This window comes from Rhinopithecus roxellana, chromosome 9 (genome assembly GCF_007565055.1).
Source record: "Rhinopithecus roxellana isolate Shanxi Qingling chromosome 9, ASM756505v1, whole genome shotgun sequence".
NCBI lineage: Eukaryota > Metazoa > Chordata > Mammalia > Primates > Cercopithecidae > Rhinopithecus > Rhinopithecus roxellana.
Genome location: NC_044557.1, coordinates 75,365,261 through 75,389,193, shown reverse-complemented (window position 1 = coordinate 75,389,193; position 23,933 = coordinate 75,365,261). Strand labels below are relative to the sequence as shown.

General features: G+C 33.0%; 1 long non-coding RNA gene across 1 annotated transcript in view; it reads left to right on the top strand.

Annotated features, from left to right (window-relative positions):
* LOC104657131 overlaps positions 1 to 19,927 on the top strand; it is a 140,123-nt gene extending 120,196 nt beyond the window's left edge. Inside the window, exon 4 of the long non-coding RNA XR_747236.2 lies at positions 19,751 to 19,927. This is a non-coding gene — a long non-coding RNA (uncharacterized LOC104657131). The remainder of the gene's footprint in view (positions 1 to 19,750) is intronic.
* Positions 19,928 to 23,933: the final 4,006 nt, after the last annotated feature.

Genomic DNA, 23,933 nt, shown 5'->3' with positions numbered 1-23,933 from the left:
CTTGTAACATGAAATTTAAAGACATCAAGCAATCTGCTACATCATGGCTTTCTGACTACTTCCCTGACCTCTGCTATACCTTAAGGTATAAAGATATTTTATACTTTAGTGCCATTTTAATATAGCATGCTTTTGTTTAAGCTACTCTCTTTCTCCACCTTGATTATCACCCTGCACTTACCTAATTATTACATAGTTCAGCTAATTATCTCCAACTTAAATACCATAAATCTCCAACAAAACACCATATGTCAGGTGTCATAATTTCAGGGAGCTCTTTAAAATGCTACTTTTTAAACTTTTAAATGTGTCTCTACTGTGCTATCAATAAATTTTGTACAAATGTACAAAAACAGTAGAATAAATACATAAATCATGGTATATTTATACCACGAAGCATAGTACAACACTAAGAATGGATAATTCTTGTAATCATATTGTTAAAGTAAAGATTCCAGGTACAAGAGAGTACCTGTTGTATGACTCCACTTTTATAAATTTCAGAAACAGGCTACAGTGTTAGAAGTCAGGAAAGTAGATACCTTGGTAGTGAGTAGCGGAGAAACGCAGATGGGAATTCTGTGGGACTGAGAAATTGTAAACATTGCTTAGTGGAGTGAGGAAGATGTAAACAAGTGGAAAGATAGACCACACTCACTGTTGCTAAAATGCAATATTGTTATCAATTCTCTATAAATTGACCTATAGAGTCAACAAGATACCAACAAGACTTTCTATGCCAGCTATTATAAAGGCACTAACATGGATTATATAATTTACCTTTAATTGAAAGGGACTTGGAATAGTCAAAACAAATAGGAAAAGAAGAATACAATTGAATATCTCAAAGTTCCTGGTTACAAGACTTAGTATAAACCACAATAATCAAAATAATGTAGTAAAGTATTGGCATGTGGATATACAAAAATATAATCATCATAGATAACCAAGAAATATACCTACATATAATTCAGTTAATTGACTTTGCTTAAGTTGAGTGAAGCAATGATTAATATGTGCTTTTTTAAAAAAATTAGGGCTGCAAAAACTGTAGACACACTAAAAAAAAAAAAGAATACTAATCACTACTTCACATTATAGACAAATATTAAAGTGACATGTATCTATATTTATATATTTTCTTTTAATAAAGAGAAAATATTTATAATCATTAGAATAATATTGTAAACAGCAGAGAAAACAGTGAAAATAACACTTTAAAATATCAGAAAATTAGACATTATTAAAATCAACAATATTTGTCATTAAAAGACACTGTTAAGAAAATGGATAATTCACAGACACAGAGAAAATATATTCAATGTATGTACCTAACAAAATATTGAAAACTAGAGTATATTTTATTTGCATGAACTCAATAACAAAAAGAAATTAACATAAATAGTGACTGTGAGGAAAGATATAGGACCCAGAGTTCACCAAAAAATAAATATGATTGTTCAATAAGGCCTTGAAAAAGTGTTCAGCTATATCAATTTTAGGGAAAATGGCTGAAATTTAAAAGATCATACTTAAAAGACTATAATGGCTGAAATTAAAAGAAATAGAAGCATAAATATGTAGAAGAACGTGGAGCTCCTGAGACTTTCATATATTCATGGTGCAGGTACCAAAAAGAACCAGCTAAGAAAGTGTGTCTTTGTTTGTTTTCTGCTGCTTATAGAATATATCTGAAACTGAGTAATTTTTTTTAATGAATGTATTTTTATAGTCATGGAGACTGAGAAGTCCAAGGTCAAAGGGCCACACCTGCTGAGGGACTTTTTTCTAGTAGGACTCTGCAGAGTCCCAAAGCAGTGCAGAGCATCACATGGTGAGGAGGATGAGTGTGCTAGTTCAGGCATCTATACCTCCTCTTATAAAGAAAGCCACATCCCACTCTCATGTCAGCTTATTAATCCATTAACCCATTAAACCACAAATCCATGAATGGATTAATCCATCTATGCAGACAGAATGCTTGTGACGTAATCACCTCTTATAGATTCTAACCCTTCAATACTGCCACATTGAAAATCAAATTCCAGCATGAGTTTTGAAGAGCACAAATACTGAAACCATAGCCTCTTGTTTCTCTTGGATAATCTGGAATTTTTAGACTGCAGTCATACAGAGGAAAAAAGTGGTTCTGAGCTTCTGTAACTTATAATTAACTCATTTCCCTGCATTTGGAGTGCAGGGGATAAAAGTTGAACATCACAATGAAAAATGGAATACATAAGAAGTTCAAATGTAAAACAGAAGCCTATAGAGAAGAAGTGGTGAGCTCACTTGCTTGTGTTGATCAGTATATTACGTGGCACATTTAGACATAGAGAAGGAATCCAGAGAGTAAAAACAGTTTTAACCAATACATCCTTGCATTCCCCTTATGTTGAGCAAAGAAAGCTGATGTGGTGGTCTCTTACTGTTCTTTAAATAAAATAGCAAGTTGTTACTTTAGCAATTTATCATGTCATTTATTAAAGTACTTTATATTTTGTGACAAATTTGGCTGGATGGGTAGAGATGAGCTTTTCTTACTTAGATGTTCACTTTTGGGACAACTTTAAAATACACTTTTATTACTTTTTGTTTCCTCAAGTTCATGCTCTGTGGGAAGCAATCTATTACAAGGTAGATTTGTTCAATAGGTCCTGCAGGGCTTGACAAATATGTGTCTCTAGGGATGTTATTTTGGTGGTATAAAATACAAAGAAAACTACTAAATAAATGTAGGAAATAGATATAAAATATACACAAAACAACCAATATGTTTTTATTTTAGATATTTAGAAATATGAAGATTAACGTCAAAGAAAACTCATCCATTGCTTTTCCAAAATGTAGAATTAGCTTGATAAAATATAATTCCTAAAAGGCATATATTTTTTGCATTTTAGCTGTCTCTCTAATAACTTACTCAATGAAAACCAATTTTCCAAAATTATTGACAGAATAACAATTATTATTATTGATAATTATTATCAATAATAATTATTATTAAGTATAAAAGATAACCACTTTTTTCCTCTGTATGACTGCAGTCTAAAAATTCCAGATTATCCAAGAGAAACAAATAAATAATAATAATAATTATTATTATTATTATTATTTTTGAGACAGAGTATCACTCTGTCACCCAGGCTGGAGTGCAGTGGCGCAATCTTGCCTCACTGCAAGCTCTGCCTCCCGGGTTCATGCCATTCTCCTGCATCAGCCTCCCGAGTAGCTGGGACTACAGGCGCCTGCCACCATGCCTGGCTAATTTTTTGTATTTTTAGTAGAGACGGGGTTTCACTGTGTTAGCCAGGATGGTCTCGATCTCCTGACCTTGTGATCCTCCCACCTCAGCCTTCCAAAATGCTGGGATTACAGGCATGAGCCACTGCGCCCGGCCAATTTTTATTATTTTTAATACAAATTGTCACACCATATCTAGAGAAGAATACAATTTTAGCATTTCTAGACCATATTCTTAAGATACATATTTCTAAATAAATCTCAATATCTTTTCAGCCATTATTCAACAGATAAACTTTGTGGGTTACCAGAAAATAGTCTTAGGTATGAAGTCAAATAAACAACAAAATTATCAGCATATTGTTAGCAGCAATCTGAACTTCAAATCTTATATCTTTAAATGTATGGCTTCTTTCCAGTTTAATCAACAACATTACAAATATTATTATCATTATTATTTCATCCAAAGAGTAGCAATATAATTTCCTAGCTATATGGAAACTCTGAAGTCAAAATGCCTAGATTCAAATCCTGACCTTGGCACTTAGTAATGATGATACTAGGCAAGTTACTTTGTCTTTTTGCACCACAATTTAGTTTTGCCATGTACAGAATTAGTCTAATACTATCCACATTACACATTTTGTGTGAATTCAATTTGTTTATCCATGTAATGAGCTGTTCAGTGTATGGCACACACCAGGCAGTTTATAAGTGATTATTATTAATATAATTTTCATTCTCTTTGAGAAAACAAAATGTTATCATGACAAAGCTACTTCAGTTCAAGTTTTTTCCAGCCATTGATACAGCCCATCAAACACAGTTAGTTGTCTCTTTCATTAACTTCTGTCTAGCTAACTATCTTCGTTACGTTTCTAAAACCTACTTTCTGCTTCGTTGAGAATATTGATTCCAATTTTAAGCAGATGTCCTTCAGTTTTACATGATGGAAGTCATTCACCTATACCTTGAATAACAGTTCCACCTCCTCTTTCTGGACTTTGTTCCTCAGTCATTTACCTAGTTTATTTATATTGTTTTTCTCATTCTCTCTATATCCTTAACTAATGCACATATTCAAGTATCGTCACTCCTTTATCTCTTGATACTTTACCAAGTATCATCACTACCCACTTTACCCCTAAAGAACACATCCTAAATGCACTCTCCACTGCCTCACTTCCAGTTTTTGTATGTATCTCTGTTATGTCTCTGGAACAATTCTCATTAATAGCAGCTGCAACTTTAATGGTGCTATATAAAATCAGCAAGTATAGCTTTTGTTTTTAAACGTACATCACTGCCAAATTTCAAAATGTTACTCATTTATTTTTGCAGCTCTACTGCCTGAATTCCATGACTCAACATGCTCCTTGTTCATACACTTTTGTGCATAAGAATTTCGCAATATCTCCTTTGTGGGCTATTAAACTTTGTCTTGTCACTTAAACGCTAGTCTTTTGAAGGGTTCTGCACAAACACCATTCTCTTACTCTTTAAGCCTCCTTCCTTTCTTGGAATTTTTTCTACTAATTCCATATATTAACATTTTTCTAGTCCATGTAACACTTCCATACAGTAAAATGCACATATCTAATGTACAGAGTTGAATAATCTTTGACAATGTCATCCTAATCAAAGTATAAAATATTTTATTTATCTCAGAATGTTACACTATGTTCCTCTAAAATGTGCTATGTATTAAACTATTCAATTTAACTTAAATAAAAATCTTAAATTGTTTAATAATGTAAAAATGCACATATAGGTCATATGTCATTCTGTTTTTAGTGTTTTGGGTACAGTTCATAACATTTTCCATAGTGGCTGCACCATACTTTATCTTCATCAACAATGTATAGTGATTCCAATTTCCTTACATCCTCATCAATTGTTATCTCTGTCTCTCGCTCTCTCTCTCTATACACACACACATATATATGTATGTGTGTATATATGTGTATATATATGTATTTAGGTATATATGTAATATGTAAAATATATGTTATATATAGGTTTAATATATATTATAGATATTATATATATCTTATAATATGTAACAATACCTTCTTGTGTGTGTACCATATATTATTTCCTGGTATGCATTCCAAAAAAATTGAAATCAAGATTTTGAATAGATACTTGCACTTCCATGTTAATTGCAGCATTATTCACAGTAGTCAAGATATGAAAACAATCCAAATGTTTACCAACAGATGAATGGCTTAAAAAATATTGTATATACTGCCGGCAATGGTGGTTTATGCACGTAATCCTAGCACTTTGGGAATTCGAAGTGGAATAATTACTTGAGCCCAGGAGTTTGAAACCAGCCTGGGCAACATAGTGAGACTCCATTTCTACAAAAAATTAAAAAATATATTAGCTGAGTATGGTGGTGCGTGCCTGTAGTCCCAGCTACTTGGGAGTCTGAGGCAGAAGGATTGCTTGAGCCTGGAAAGTTGAGGCTGCAGCAAATTACTACTGTTTCACTCTATTCCAACCTCACAGCAAGACCTTGTGTTGAAATAATAATAATAATGAATATAGCATATACATACAATGGAATATTATTCAGCCTTTTTCTAAAAAAGGAAATATTGTAGTCCCAGTTAGTCGGGAGGCTGAGGTGCAGGAGAATGGCGTGAACCTGGGAGGCGGAGCTCCTAGTGAGCCGAGATCGTGCCATTGCACTCCAGCCTGGGTGACAGAGCAAGATTTCGTCTCAAAAATAAATAAATAGAAATTTTTTTAAAAAAGGAAATATTGTCTTTCATTACAACATGAATTCATGTAACTGGTAGGACATCATGCTAAGTGAAATAAACCAGTTACGTAAAAACAAAGACCACATAATTCTGTTTATATAAGATGTCTAAAATAAACTCACAGAGCAGGGAATAGAAAGATGGTGGCCAGGAGCCAAGGACAAGGAAAATAGGAAATTGTTACTCAATGGATATAAAGTATCATTATGTGAGAAATATAAGTTCTACAAATCTGCTGTACAGCATAGTACCTATACTTAATACAGTATTTTGCACTTTAAAATGTTAAGGGGATAGGTCTATTTTAAGGGTTCATGCCACAAAACACATGCATACACATATAAGGAAATTTTTAGAGATGGTATATATGTTTAGTACTTTGATATCTTTAGTAATGTTATCATGGTGTATACATATATCCAAATTCATCAAAATGTATACATAAAACATGCAATATTGTATGTATTAATTATATCTCAATTTATTTGGCTCAGAAAACAAAAAATCAAATTTATGAAATTAGATATATTCATATATAGAGAAATATTTATATAATGAAATGCTTATTTTGGAAAAGAAGAACAATCTCAAATCAAAATCCTAATATTTCTTATACAAAAAACAAACAGTAAAGTAAACCCAAAGCAAGCAAGGAAGACAATAATAAAAATAACAGAAATCAATGAAATTAAAAGCATAAAATGATAAATAAAAATCAATTAAACCAAATAGTGCTACTTTGAACATAAAAATACAATTGATAAAACTTTAGCAATGCTAATGAGATGGATGGGAGAGACAGAGAGAGAGAGACAGAGAGAGACAGAGAGAAAGAGAGATAGAGAGAAAGAGAGAAATTATCAATATTAAGAATGAAAAACAGAACACCACTCTCGATTCTCTAGATATCAAGAGGACTATAAAGGAATATTACACATGACTTCATGCCAACAAGTTTACTGAGATAAAATAAATGAATTCCTTGAAAGACACAAACTACCAAAGTTACTCAAGAAAATATACAAAAGGGATAGCTTTGTAAATAGTAAGAAAACTGAAAAATTTCATTAAAGCATCTCTACACAAACATGTGCGCACAGACGCATATCCACAAGCAGACCCTCAAATCATCATGCCCAGATGGCTTCACTGGTAAAATCTTACAAATATTTAAAGAAGAAATAAAAATTTCTACATAAAACATTCCAGATAATAAAAGAGAAGGAATTATTAACATTAACCAACTCACTTTCCACAGTATTACTCTTTTCCTTTCAATTCTTCAGATTTTAAAATTTGCATGTATATTCAAGTTCACTCTTTTTTTGATAATTCTAATGTAATGCTGAAACTTTTTATCTGATTTTTATTTTAGTTAATACATTTTAATTTCTAGGATTTTCTTTTTTAAATTTCTATTGAGCTTCTTCACCAATAGTGTGTTATCCCTCAATTATTGAAAGTATTTTCTTTTAATACTTGAGAATATTTATGCTAGCTGATTTGAATTCATCACCTGCTTAATCCAAAATTTAAGCCACTGTGAGTCAATTCTGTTGACTGAATCTTCTGAGTTTGCATCTCACTTCCCTGTGTCATTGTGTGTTTAGCAATATTGAGTTGAAAACTGAGTATTTTATACAATACGTTGTAGCAACCTTATATTCTGTCACATTTTTCTGTTAATTTTTAATTCTAGTAGATTAATAACTTGCATGGCTTCTCTCTGAAACTGTGTCTCCCTGTGGTTTGTAGCAGCTGATTATCTCTACTCTAGTATGATGACTTCGAACAGTAGAAATTTTTAGCTTGTTCTTTATATGTTTCCCTTGGTCTTCAAATAATTGGTGCTCAGCTAAAGATCTAAGCAGAGATGGAGAGTAAGCCTTCTTTTGGCTTCCATGCTTCTGAGGTTGTTCCTTTATTTTCAGAGTATTTCATTCATTCCCTTATAATCTGTACTCTGACATTTCAAAGCAACTCAGCATCACATTTTTGCTCACTGAGCTGTGACTGGTTGAGAATGTAGTCAGTTAAATGAAGCAACAAACTGACACACAAGCTTCCTGAAGCTCTCACTTTCATGAGTGAACTCTCTTTTGGTATCTACTTGCTTTTTTTATTTTTTAACTACTAAGACAGAGATCTCCTTTTTTGCATTCATAATTTAACTTTGAATCTTATATTTTGGGGAGACTGCACTGACTGGGTTCTCACAGTTTCTGTGGTTCTTGCACAAACCTTTTCATGTTTCTTTCCAAGCCCTGAATTCTGATTGTATTGCCTTTAGCAAGTAGTGCTATGACTTTTCCTGCCACTGGTTTATCTTGGTTTTGGAAATTGAGTTGTGCCTTCAAACTAATAAACAAAAACTGTCAATAAATATCACATTCAGTTGTATTTTTCATACTTAAATTATTCTACAACTTCTGTTGCATATTGGATACTTCCAATGTCTTTTACTTTTTACTAGTTTTTATATTTGTTTTTGCACACTGATCACATTGCTATTTATCTCCTTTGGTACTACCAAAAGTCCTGTCTCTTTTTTTTTTTCTTACAAACCATGTTTTCATACCTTCATTAAGGTATATTTCTGTCTAAGTCCATTTGTGCTACTCTAACAAAATACCACAGACTGGGTAACTTATAAAAAAACAGAAAATGATTTCTCACAATTCTCAAGGATGAGAAGTCCAAGTTCAAGGTGCTGACAGGTTCAATTGTCTGGTGAGGATTCCATTTCTGCTCTCAACATGGCACTGGGAACTCTGAATTATCCTCGGGGGATAAAAACACTGTGTCCTCAAATGGCGAAAGGCAGAGAAGGCAAGCTGGCAAATTTGTGTGAAGCCCCTTTTATGAAAACCCTAATCCTAGTCACAAGAGGAGTCCTCATGATCTAATCACCTCTTAAAGGTGCCACCTCTTGGTACCATCACATTGGCATTAAGTTTCAGTGCCTGAGTTTTGGAGGGAAAATATTACTATAAAACTTATAGCAACTGATATAAAAATTCACATACAGTATTTTAGGAATACATCTTGAGTTGTGACATAGGCATGCATCCATAAAACTGTCACTGCAATCAAGCTAATAAACATTTAAAAACCTCAAAGTTGTGTCCCTTCTATATTTCTTTCCCCCATTCCTTGCCCTCCTATTCCAGACAATTACTGTTCTAATTTCCATGACTACAGATTAATTTATATTTTCCAGAGTTTTACAGAAATTTAATAATGCAGTATGGACTCTTTTATTTAATGTTTTTACTTCACTTATTTTGTGATATAGCCACGTGGATACTTGTATCATGAGTTTACACCTTTTTATTGTAGAATAGTTTTCTATTTTATGAATATAACATTATTTATCTATTCATTTACCTGTTGATTGGCATTTAATTTATTTCAATTTTGGGGTTACTATGAACAAATTATATGAACAAATTTTCTTTAACGACATAGACTCATTTATCTTAGGTAAATACCTAAGTGCAGATTGGCTGAGTCATATTGTTTTGTGTATGTTTAATATTTTAAGAATCTCCATATTGTTTTTGCAAGTAATTATTTGTTTTAAATTCCAAGCTTTAGTGCATAAGAGTTCCAGTTGCTCTACATCTTTGCCAATACTCCTTTAAATTATCTTGATTAATTGGTGGTAATGGTATCACAGGAGTATCTATACATCAAATTTTATCAAAATGCACACTTTAAATGTAATTTACATACTATAACAGTCATTAAAAATGTGAAGACTACTTATTTCTATGAATTATAAAACCATTTTTTTCTGTGAATTACATCTTTAAGTTTTTAAATAGTATGCATTTATTTAATTTCTGCAATGTGTATGTGCTTTTCCCCCACACAGTAATTCACTATTCGTTACAGGCTATACCAGATGAAAGAAAAATGTTTTCCCTACGTGGCATGCACTGCATTTGCTTTTTTGTTAGTGTGTTTGTTTTGGACTACAATAAAATTGTGTATGTAATGAGAATAAGAGTAAGAAAATAATTTCAGAACTTCACAGGCCTCTGATCCCTAACGCAAATCTCCTGCTGGGTTATGCCACGTTGTTGATCAACAAATCTTTTACAGGTTTGGTGTTAGATTTTGATACATGGAGAGGGTGGGGGGCATCTAAATACAATCTGCTGCCCCTGGATAGTTTACCTCCAGCCTTAGGCAGCATTTTACAGCTACTCAGCGAGTTACAAACAGCAAAGTTTAAGGGCACATTTTGCTATCCCTATAGGCAGCCAGAGAGCAAGAAAGATGAGCAACATCTGATGCTCACTACTTGGTTTTTCAATGCAAAATGTACTTGAATATCTATTGTAACAACCAGGAGGAGGGTGCGTTCCTGCCGATAGTTGACAAGGAATCTGTTGCACTGCTGGAGGCGTTCTTATTCTAAGTGTCAAAGAAACAGTACACTGCCCAAGATCTTGGATTTGAAAGTAGGGAGCTTATGCTAGACATCTGGTAGGTCAATCTACAAGCAACAGTTTAGAAACTCTGCCATCAATAACACAGTCTATTTCATTCCATTTGGAATTCTTGTACTTTTAGAGTCATTCAAGCTGCAACATGATACCCTGTCCAATACATATGTACTCTGCAAATTAGAGCTTCACCATTATTTTCAAATATTTTATGTGATAGCTCTTAGATAACAGTATCACAATTGCAGTGAAAGAAAAAAATAAATGTGTGGATTCTTTAAATGTAAATTGTGTGACACACAGAATGGCTGTAAAAATGGGTTTAAACCTGTTACCATCTATTATGAAAAAATATGTTTTCTCAGTGGTAATTCTCAAAATGTTTGCAAGACTATTAACAAAAAGTTTATAAAAACAATTGTGTAAACCCAGTTCAAGCAAAATAACATATAAAATTGTGTTAATGGCAGCAAATGTGTTTAATATAATTTTGAAAAATCTTTATCTGCATATTTCAAACAACTTTTATTTTGACAGCTATTTTAACACTTTACATTGATCATAGTAGTATAGAATCAGGAAAATTAATTGATTTAATCACATTTATTTGTCCCACATTGACATGCTCCATATAGATAATCACACATTCTCTATAATTTGTTACAGTTGGCCATCCATTTCCTATGGATGTAATGTGAAATTTGAGAAATACTATCCAAGCAGATGTAATACCAAATAATATCTCTTATTATTCTTGTTACTTCCAGTCACTTGTGTGAAGATGCTAATCTTCTGAATGTTCTCTTTAGCTGACATTGTTCATCTTAAAAATGCGGGACCTCTTTGACAGAAAGGTTGTATCCGTTTCTCATTTAGAAATTACAAGATGACCTATCTAGAAAAGTAAGGAGGTGATCTGAAATATTGAGTTACTTTCCTCAAGTTTGAAATTGTTGGACATTCAATTCAATCATGTTTTTTCCCCTAAATAATGTAATATAGTTTGAATGTTTGTCACCTCCGAATCTCATGTTGAGATGTAATTCCTAATCTCGGATGTGGGGCCTGGTGAGAGATGTTTGGATAATGGGGCAGATTCCTAATGAACGGCTTAGCACCAACCTCTTGGTGATAAGTGAGTTCTTGGCCAGTCAGTTCACACGAGATCTGGGTGTCTAAAAGAGTCTGGGACTGCCCCCTTCTCTCTCTTGCTCCTGTTTCAGCCATATAATGCACTGGCAGCTCCTTCACCTTCACCGTGATTGTAAGCTTCCCGGGTACACGCAAGAAACAGATGTCCCCACCGTGCTTCCTGTACAGCTTGCAGAGCCATGAGTCAAAACAAAACCTCCTTTCTTTAGAAATTACCCAGCCCCAGATATTTCTTTGTAGCAATACAAGAACAGACTCGCACACAATGGAAACATATAGCCAAATATTAAAATGGATTTCTGAAATAGTAATAAGGAATAATTTTTTCGATATTAATATTTTCCTCCCTAAAAGTGTGTGCAGCTTGCTTCTTAAAAAAAAAGAGCACAGTTACACATATCTTGGTAAACTTCTCAGTTCCTAATCTTTGGTTCCATCTTCCTTCCCTATTTCTGTAAGGGTAATTCCATTCCTCTAGTTACTTAACTCAAGGTACTTAGTATCATATTGACTCGTCTATTTCCCTTATATTTATCAGAAAATACAATTGATCAGAAAATACCAATAGCTCTACATTTGGAGCTATCTTGCCTGCTGCATTGCTAATATTCAGCACTCAGGTGTGATTATTTAGCTCTTGAATTACTGCAATAATCTCCCAACAGATTATCCTATGTCTTTTCTTATTCCTTACAGTCTATTCTCAACAACAACCAAAAAGCTAAGATCGTAATGTGTAAATTTGTCATATCATTTTATTCTTTGTTCGAAATTCCACACTGTCTTCCATTTTACTAAGAGTAAAAACAAATTCCAAACTCCTAATAATGATTTCTTTTAGGCCAAGGAATGATATATCTTATTTTTTTAACCTTATGACATCTTTACTAATACACAAATTAGGTCACAATGTTTCAACTATTTGGAACTGTTAAAATTTCCAGCAAATACAAATAATATCCACATTAGGGGATTTGATTTATTATTCCCTTTGCCTAGAATATTCTATTCCCAGATATCCACTTATATTAGAACCTCTCCTCTTATAAATCTTGGTTCAGATGTCACCTTTTCACTGATTCTTATCAAGTTCTCAGCATTTCTGTTACTTTTGTGGCTACTAATTCTTGTATAATAGAAACATAATTTATAAAAATATGATTTATTTTTATATGTATTTACTGTTTAATGTCTGTTACATTAAGAGGGAGACACTATGAAGAAAAACAAATTATTTGATTATTTTACTCATTGGTGAATTCCCTGCACATAGAAGCATCTCTTGCCTAGACAACCTACTGCATACATTTTTTCTGAATAGCTGAATAAATGCAGAGATGAATAATGCATTTTAGAAGGAAATGTGTCTTTCTAGCTCATTTAGTGATTTAACCAATGATCTGTTCAATTAGATTTCATTTAAGAGCCAGAAGAGGAACATGGAGGTAGCATTTCTTAAGTATATCTCTGGAATAGTCGAGTGAATTTTTCTTGTAATAATTAACTTTTCTCTGAAGAAATTTCTGAAGAAAAATCACTAGAAATAGAAATTAATACATATTTGGTCTTATACACAAAACTTAAACAAGAAAAGAGTAGAGTTTAGAGGAAAATGGATAATACAGAGTTCTGACTTAGCACACGATTTGACTAAACCCCATGGCGTCGATCACAAGGACGTGGAACTATGAGGAAAAAATAAAACAAAAAAACAAAAACCTAAAATCACAATTTAATTTAATTTCTCTCCACTTAATGAAAGATAAGAAGGACTTTGCTGGAATAAGTAATTTATACTTCAAAAATATTTATTTTCTATAAGGCAATAATTGTTAGGCAGAGGTAGATTTTTAAAGTTCTAAATCTTATTTTACAAGAAGAAAATGTAATCAGGTGAGTTATTAGGATAAGCATTTACATTCAAGGAGACTACTCAATAACTGTTTTTATTCCACATTTTGCCATGATACCATTACTACTTCTCTAAGAATGCTAGTTCCCTCTGAAATTGATGCCCTCACAATGGCCTTTTCAGAGAAATTTCTTTCAGCTGCTGTTTCTAGAAAGAATTTTAGTCACTTCCTTCCTATAATTCTTTAGTCACAAATAGTTGAAGATTCTTAGAAACTTGATGTCTTTGCATTCATAGGAGGCAAAAAATAGCAACTTCTCAGTTCCTTTCTCCCCTCCAAACTGTGATGTAGTCACATCTAATTTGACCACTAGGAAAGTGACAACCTGAACAAACAGGTCACAGAGAATTAAGACTTTTTCTCTAACGGTACTAAGAGAGAATTGATGAAAGTCTTCTACATTTAATTATTGAAAACTTATGCCTACCTAGAGGCACATACTATTATTCATTATTCAGTGATAAGGATATCTAGAGAGATTCTATAAATTAATGAAGTTTATATAATTAGAAGATTGGACAGTCAATATTCAGGCCCACGTTTCCCTGAGCCAGACAAAATGACTCCTCCCCTCCTGACTGCATTATCTGCAATACTTGGATATAAATGAATATGTGGTCCTACCAGGCTATCATGTCTACCTTGTTTTTCCACATGAAGCTTATGCTATCAGTATGCCCAATCACAAGTCAGGTTCATAGAAAAACATTAAAACTCCATCTTTAATAGCTGTATAACTGAAAGACCATTAATGAGCTCTAGGAATAAATTTGAGAGAGATTTTTCTTGAGAGCAGGTTAAATATTTTAAATTGTAGGCAAAGTAACTTATGTAGCAGTGTCGAAACTTCTGAATTAAAGACCCAATTAAAAATCTAGACAAAATAAAACGTTCCTATAGATAATCGCTAATTAATATGTCATGAAAATTGTTACTTTATATGATTAACTGAAATACTAGGCAATTAAACAAAATTTTGAAATCGATAGACTCCAGGCAGTAGTGGTGACGGGAGCTGCCACACAAAGTACCCATCTCAGCAAGCAGTCTCTGTCCAACACAGCCACAGCAGATACAGCCAGCACATGTTCAGTCTTGGAAGCCTCTTCATCCTTATAGCTCTGAGATTCCCTTGCCCACTGAGAGATACCTGGGATAACCCACTCTGACCCTTAAGGCAGGACAAATAAGACCAATTGGGACTTACTAGTGAGAGCCACAGTCAGAGCCACTTAAACCAAGCAGACAAAAATAGCACTGCAAATGTTTGGAACTTAAATTGTCATTGAAAACAGTTCAAATAAGCAGGATAAACATGCATGCTAACCTAAAACCATCAAGATTTATATAGTGCCAAACACTTCCTAATATAATAGGTAAGTGCCCAGGATATACTTGAAAATTCTTCATCATACCAAGAACCAAGATAATATCAACCAAATTAAGACAAGACAATTAACTGATATGAACACAGAAATTAAACAGTTGTTGAAATTTTCTGACAAGGATTTTTAAGAAGTTATTATAAAAATGCTTCAACAATCGATTTTTGTAATTGATTTTCTTGAAACAAAAAAATCAGAAATTCTGAGTAAATATTTTGAAGTTATAAAACTAGCTAAATAAAAATTATAAAACTAAAAAGTAAATACCAGATGAAACAATTTTCTAGATGAACTCAAGAGGAGAGTAGAGTTGACAGAGAATAGAATCAGGGAACTTGAGGACAGATCAACAGCATCCATCCATCTGACCAACCAAAAAACAGACAGAAAAAAAAGAAAGACAGGAACATGTGAAAAACAACAACCAAGATTCAACATTTATATTATTTAACTTTCAGAAGAGAGAAATACTGTAATAGTTAAATATTTTCTTTTCTTTTTTTTCTTTTTTTCTTTTTTTAGACAGAGTATCACTCTGTTGCCCAGGTTGGAGTGCAGTGGTGGGATCTCGGCTCACTGCAACTTTTGCCACTGGGTTTCAAACTATTCTCCTGCCTTAGCCTCTTGAGTAATTGGGCCTACAGGTGCACGCCACCATTCCCAGCTAAGTTTTTGTATTTGTTTTTTTGTAGAAATGGGGTTTTGCCATGTTGGCCAGGCTGGTCTTGAACTCTTGAGCTCAAGGGATTCACCTGCCTCAGCCTCCCAAATGCTGGGATTACAGGCTTGACCCATTGTGCCTGGTCTGGTTAAGCATTTTCTAATTTGATGAAAAACACAAACCTACAGAGTTAAAAATCTGAACGTATCCCACACAGTTAACCCCCAGATAATGCCAAGAGATGTTTAATTGTATTTTTAATACAATTTTAAGACAAAAAAAGAAAGAAAAAATCTGAATTCTGTGAGAGATAAATGATGTGTTACCTGTAAGACAGTACCAATTCTAGTAAGAGTAGTTTCTTCATCTGAAGCCGTAGAGGCCAGAAGAAAGCAGTACAACATTTTTCAAGTGTTACAATAACTTTTCAACTGTGAATTCTGTAACCATCAAAACTATCTTTCAGAAATAAAAAGTAAATAAAAACATTCTCAGACAAAGGAAAATTAGATTGCTTTGTCATTAGCATATACCTAGAAGAAAGTTTTCAAAACAGAAATGCAATAATAATTTTGAAGCATCTGGAAGAAAAAAAGAGCAACAGAGCAGAAATACGTCTGCATAAAAGTAGTAACCTCTTCTCAGGAGTTTTAGAAATTGTATTTGATAATACTAATTAGATTATAACACTAGATGATACCCATCACAATAATACTTAAAAGTAGGGTCACTAATTGAACTTAAATGGAAGTGACACTTTATTGAAAGTGACAAAATGTCAAAACCATCAAACGGTAATTAATCATATATGTAAATCATACTCAGGGCGACCAGTAAAAAGAAAATATACAAAGAAATATAATGAGAAACACACAAAAAAAACTGTTAAGTAACTCCCAGGAAGGCAAGAAAGAAGAAACAGTGGAAAAAAGAATCAGAAGAAGCGAAAAACAAATCTTGAGAGACAAACTTAAGAAAAAAAAAAAGTTCTGGTACAAAATTTGAAATCTAAAACTGAAACATTAAATAATAAAACAATCTTTAGCCAAAACAATCTAAGAAAGAAAAACTTAGAGTTTTTAAAGGGTAAACAAAATAGAAGAAGGAAATATGCTAAATTATTAAGGAAATACATTTTAATTGGAGATTTTTAAAAGTAAATCCAGGTAATGTATTTTGTATATGTCTATAAATATTTGAATGAATACTGTATTTTTCCATTAGGAAGTTTTTAAGCCTATTTAGAGTTGTAATATCATCCCTACATTCTAATTCTAGAACATTTTTAACACTCCAAAAAAAAAAAAAAAAAAAAAGAAAACTACATACTCATTAGCAGTGACTCCTTATCATTGCCCTTTCCTCTCCACATACAACTACTTGTATGGTCATAGACGACCATTGCCTATAGTAATCAATTGACTAATCAATTGCCTGGTATCACAGTCAATCATTAATCTATTTTCTCTATACATATATAGATTTGCTTATTCTGGAGATTTTATATATATCGAATCATACATTACACAATCTTTTATGACTGGCTTATTTTATTTAGAATAATGTTTTCAGGGTTCATCCATGATGCATCTTGTATTAATACTCTATTCTTCTTCTTTTGGAATAATATTCCATTTATGAATATATGACATTTGGCGAATCCATTTATCAGTTGATGGATATTCGGGTGGCTTCTATTTTTGGCTACTATGAATAATATATGAACATCCATGTAAAAGTGTGTTTGTTTGTTTGTTTTTGGTGCATATATGCTTTTCTGTCTCTTGAATATACACCTAGGAAGAGATTCTGTGTTTAACATGTTGGCAACTGGCAAATTCTTTTCCTAAATGGCTGGAACATTTTATAATCCTACCATCAGCGCATGAGGGTTCCAATTACTCCACATTGTCTCCACAGCTTGTCTCCTTTTTTAATTACACACATCCTTGTAGAGTCCAGCCCTACTGGTTCCATGGGATTTTTCTCTTCATGTACAGAGACGAAAGATCATAGAAATAATAAAGACACAAGACAAAGAGATAAAAGAAAAGACAGCTGCACCCGGGGGACCGCTACCACCAAGACGCGGAGATGGGTAGTGGCCCCGAATGCCTGACCGCGCTGCTATTTATTGTATACAAGGCAAAAGGGGCAGGGTAATGAGTGTGAGTCATCTCCAATTATTGATAAGGTCACGTGAGTCATGTGTCCACCGGACAGGGGGACTTTGCCTTTTGGGTAGTCGAGGCGGAGAGAGAGAGGACAGCTTACGTCATTATTTCTCCTATGCTCTTGTCAGAAAGATCAAAGACTTTAATACTTTCACTAATTATGCCACTGCTATCTAGAAGGCAGAGCCAGGTGTACAGAGCGGAACGTGAAAGTGGACCAGGAGCGTGACCACCAAAGCACAGCCTCACAGGGAGACCGTTTAGGCCTCTGGATGGTGGGGGTGGGCTTCACTGATGTCAGGCCTTCCGCAAGAGGTGGTGGAACACAGTCTTCTCTAACTCCCAGGGGGAAAGGGAGACTCCCTTTCCCAGTCTGCTAAGTAACGGGTACCTTCCCAGGCACTGGCGCTACCGCTAGACCAAGGAGCCCTCTAGTGGCCCTGTCCGGGCGTGACAGAGGGTTCACACTTGCCTTCTGGTCACTTCTCACCATGTCCCTTCAGCTCCTATCTCTGTACGGCTTGGTTTTTCCTAGGTTATAATTGTAGAACAGAGATTATTATAATATTGAAATAAAGAGTAATGCTACAAACTAATGATAAATAATATTCATATATAATCATATCTATATTCTATTTCTAGTATAACTATTCTTATTCTATGAATTTTCTTTATTATACTGCAACAGCTTGTGCCCTGGGTCTCTTGCCTTGCTTGGCACGTGGGTGGCTTGTCGCCCACACATCCTAGTGATTATGATGTATTGCTGTCATTTTCATTTTCATATTGACTATTTTTGTATTGCTTAAATGTACTTGACATACTTATAGGAGTGACATTTTGAAATAGAAGACTTTTAAAAACATGTTTATTAAAACAAGAAAGAAGGACTAGAAAGAATGATGCCAAAGGGAAAGAGCTGTATGGTTAATACTAAATTAGTACTCTTTTCAGGCTTAGGAAAATCCAATTACCCATCTTACTAAAGATACCATTTGCTTTCTTTTAGCCCATTCAGACATGTCAAGGGAATAACACATTATTTTCATATATTTTCTCATAAAATGAACTCAAGTATATTAAATTATGAGATACATTATTTACACATAACAAACTAAAGGTCTAAAATAACTCTAAAATAATATTACTGTATTTATTTTACAATTTTAGATTTCACTGGAAAACTTCATCCGAAGCAGATTTTCTCTATATTGTAATGTATTTCCAGAAGAGCTGAACACGTATCCGTCTCTATATATAACTATTTAAAATTTTTTTCTGAACTCCCCTAAAAAACACTTAAGAAAGATGTTCTGCAAAAATCATCCGCGAAGTTCTCCAATTGAAGCGGCAATGGGGTCCACTCCTTCCAGGCCTTTAGTCCTAGACCGTGTATTGTATCTCCTTCGATTTTCAGTTATCATCTATTTCTTAAGGTCGTTTTATGGTACCCTAAGTGCCATTTAAAATACTCAATTAATCTTTCGTAAGCCTTCTAAATGTCATACGATATTGTAATATTTCTAGATACAGCTAACTCATCAATACTCGTTTGCATGACTAAGATAACCAACAAGCCTGTAGCCTGTTGAGGCCTTTAAGGAAGTGTAGAGTTTTGGGAGATATATTGCATACTCAGAGCATGTGAATGCAGCACAGACACAGAAGGAACCTGAGCTTTAGTAAATTAGAGAAGAAAGATAAAAACTGCAAAATGCTGTTGAAAATTGCTAAACGATGTAAAGTAAGATCATAAAAATAGATATGAATTGCATCAGTGAAATTCCTATCTATATTTCTAACTGGACATTTATCAGGACTGATTTAAATTAGAATAATCTCCTCTCAAACTACATATTGAATAGTCTTGTCTTGTTCATTTTCCAAAGTTAGCATTTTACTTAGCAAACAAGATTATGTTACTCCACTGCTAAAACCATCAATTAGCTTCTACTTCCTCTAATCTACCTATCAAGTATACTTATTTGTTATGCCAGACATTCATTTTGTGAATTGTGAAGAATGCAGTGTTTCAAAATGTGTGTACATCAAAGATCCTGCATGACCTTGCCTGTGTTTACTTCTCCATTTTAAGACTCTTTTTCTTTCAACCATTCCAAACTTCAGATCTTACATCTCAACTCTATCAAGAAATTGCATGGGGACTGGAGTCAAAGGGCCAGTTCTCCTTCTTCCATCCTTAATGCACAAGTAGTTTTTCTTGATCTTCACTTTACTTATTTCAATAAGAAAATTTTACTAGTCTTGTAGGCAATGACCTGTACCAACATAATTATTTAAAGTAATTTGTAGCATATGTCCAAGCAAAGAGCTGCAATTTAAATAAGGCTATTTTCAAAGGGGAGTTTGCTTTTCCTTTCCCTACACTTCAGGTATTAGTAAATCTTTTATTTTTCATATACTGATATAATATGCTTCATGTGCACCTATATATTTGCATGTATACTGATAATCTATTAATCGCTGCACATTTTATATAGCTAAATATTTTTATTTTCAAAATTCATTTGAAGCATTCCAGAAAATTGTGGAGCTCTATGAAGAAGATCAAGTATTTTCTTATTTTTGAAGACACTGCAGAAATAAATGAAACAGCATCTAGATAAGTGCAAAAGACTGATTACTATTAATATAAAAGCACAGCTTTCTGAATGATTTCTTGTATGAGAAAAGAACACTTAGGAAAGTAATTGACAAGTACTTATATGTTCATTTATTTAAAATATGTTTGAAGACCTAGTAAACTATTAACATATTAATATACTCTGATTATCTATTTCACTAATTAATACTCTTAGATATATATACATGATAATATATAATAATAAGTTACTCTTTAGTTTTTTTGTCCATTTTGAGAGTTTTCTATTCTCAACTATACTCCCCAGGCTAGAGGGGAGATGGTATTATTGGTAAATGGAAACTTTCAGAACCCTTTAAGTCACACTAAGCAAGTAAGTGTCTACTCCAATCTCTTCCCATTTCAAAGTTGCATAGGAGAAAAGAACACCCTTCTGTTAGGTCAAAAGGCTCATGTTAGGAGCTCTGTACTATAAAGCAAACAATTACTGAATCTCTGTAGGTTTAAATGCCAAAAATAAAAGGATGTACTAGACCTCTGAAATTCTGAAATGTTCCAAATATTTCATCACTAAAGAGGACAGAGCATTGGTGATATTACCATTCTAAATACCTATTTTTTTTTTTTTTTTTTTTTTTTCCCTGAGATGGAGTCTCACTCTGTAGCCCAGGCTGGAAGTACAGTGGCGGGATTTTGGCTCAAGCAACCTTGGCCTCCTGGGTTCAAGCAATTCTCCTGCCTGAGCCTTCCAAATAGCTGGGACTACAGAAGCCCACCACCACACCAGCTAATTTTTGTATTTTTCGTAGACACAGGGTTTCATCATGTTGACCAAGCTGGTCTTGAACTGACCTCAAGTGATCCACCTGCCGCCGCTTCCTATAAATTTATATAATATAAATTTATTTTATTCTAAATAAAATCAGAAGTTTTGAAAATAAAGCAGGCAACTTACTTATTAGACACAAACATGGACCTTTACATAGTGAGAAAACAAACAACAGATATTCCAAATAATCCAAAAGGTTTAGAAGCACTGTACAATACATGAAATTTATGTTAGTAATGTGCTTTAGCTTAATTGATACATACTTTTAGCATTACATCTTAATGATCAGCTTTTAAGTATAACCTTGGAATAAAGGTGATTGATAAGTTAACTGATAAAAGTTTTAAACATTGCCTTTCTTAAATTATGGTTAACAATATTGCACCTGGCATGTCATTGTCACATAATCAATTTTGATGGACACTGGATTTATAATTCTATAATGAAATATAATATTTTTAAAAAGATGCGTCTATCAACCTACATTTGAATGACTTTCAAGTGCTTTACTCATCACACTAAATTAATGACATTAGTGTCATTTTCTCAGCAAGAAATCATCAAAGAAAGGCTTAAATGTAGGGGAAAACAGGCTTTTATTCAAGCACACAATTTCAATAATGCAAGGGGAGTGTACCCAATTACCAGTAGGCAAATTGGTTTTTGTAGACATGTTCTATCATGGTCAAACTTTCTCCAGTGTGAATTTTCCAGCCAAAGATATCAAATATAGATATACACACATAGTGCCATTGTCTAATGAATTTCATAGGATTTGGTGACAGATGAAAAACACTTCTGTCACATGAAAGCAAGAGCTACATTCCTATCCATCATGAGTTTAAATATGTCATTGAATTTTTAGTTATATTATATTTTATATAGGTTCCTGAGACTTGCAGAATTCAGTGAGAGGCAACATTAAACCTATAAATTACCAATGAATTGCATTAATATTAAAATACCGTGTATGTGTATGTAAGCTATGCAGAATTTATGTTTGAAAAGATGCAAAATAACTAAAAGAATATGCTAAAAATAAGATTTTGTAAAGATAAAGTAAAAGGAGGGGAATTATCTATATCTGTATCCTAGGATCTCAATTTCTATCTAGATAAATGTATTTGTAGGCAGATGTAGACAGATACAGATATAGAATAGTGTTTTATTACTTGGAAATACGTATGTTACCCCTCTGTTTTTAAAATTACCAATTTTATAATTAATTGCACTAAATAAATCATGTCCCATTAGTGAGAGTTATCAAAGAAATGATGAAGATTAGTCCACAGTTTTGGTCTTACAATCCTATTTATTTTTTGGTGAAACTACAAACATTCTAAAATCGATTTTAGTACTCATTCTTCTTCAGAATAAGTTTAATAATGGTTCTGACTTTATGTTTTTAGGTACATTTACCTGTAATCATTTAAGTTTCACCTCTTCTTCTTCTGGTTCTGCCCCACCTCAAGGCAAGCTAATACAAAAGCCTGGGTGCTCACTCCTTTGCCACTGGTGGGAAGGTTAACCACATAAGCACCTAAATTCATACAGCTCCATAGAAACCATAACCCAGTCATCCAATCATCTTTTCCCAGTCTCTCCCACAAGGTGCACTTTTGTACCAGCTTGGAAAACCTGCATTATTCTCTCCACAAAGTTTCAAAATGTTGATCATTAAACTTCTTAACTCCTCTTGGGGTGTGTGTGTGTGTGTGTGTGTGTGTGTGTGTGTGTAGCATCAGTCTCAATATCTAAACCAAATTTTGGCTAGAAATCCATCCTGACTCTGAAAAGTTGCTCTAATAGTGAGAACCTTACATTCTCACATATTTTGTTAAATACAACAATTATTAACATTTATATTATCATAATTTGATTTAATACTAATTTTGATGCAATTTAAATCATATAACTAAAGCAGAGCTATAATTAAAAATAGAAAACATACCAAAGTATGGACTTAATGTATACATAAACTTAAAGCATTTCTTAAAAAGCTACAGTTGCAATAAAATAACACATTGCCATAACATAAAGCTAATTCCATTATATTGAAAAAAATGCCTGAAATGAATATTCAATTTTAATTTTTATTTAGTTGGCAAAATGGTAAAATAAACACATTAGGAATATGCACTATAATTACTGATTTCCACAAGATGACATGGCAGAATTTATAATTTGCATAAGCAATCTGCATCACAATCTATGAGTCTAATGTGTTTCATTACATAATTATTAATATTGTAAACATGACTGCAGTAAAATTATAAAATTTATAATTATGATAATTTCAGTATTAATTCTCTATGCAATGATTATTTTTAAACAGATAAAAAGATTTTTAGCCTGAATTAAGAAATGCTAGCTTTTTATTTTATTCATTTTTAAATTAAGTTTTACAAGACAAAATCAACATAATCACTAATAGAAATGAGTTGAAATAGTATTATTGGGCCAACATTATTTATATTGACCCAATTTGTTCATATCTAACCTTTTTGCACCGATGAATGTTTGCTATAATATGTAATTTATTAATTCATTATGCCACCTTGGTGATTTCAGTATTTACATAACTATAAAAAAGGATTTATTTTAGTCATAAAATATTAATACCTGATATTAATACCCAAATGTTCCTCTCTGATCATTAGATTCATACCCAACTACCTATTTCAACATTACTTAGGTGTCAACTAAACTTTTTAAACTTAGTGTGTCCAAAATTTAACTTCTATTGCAA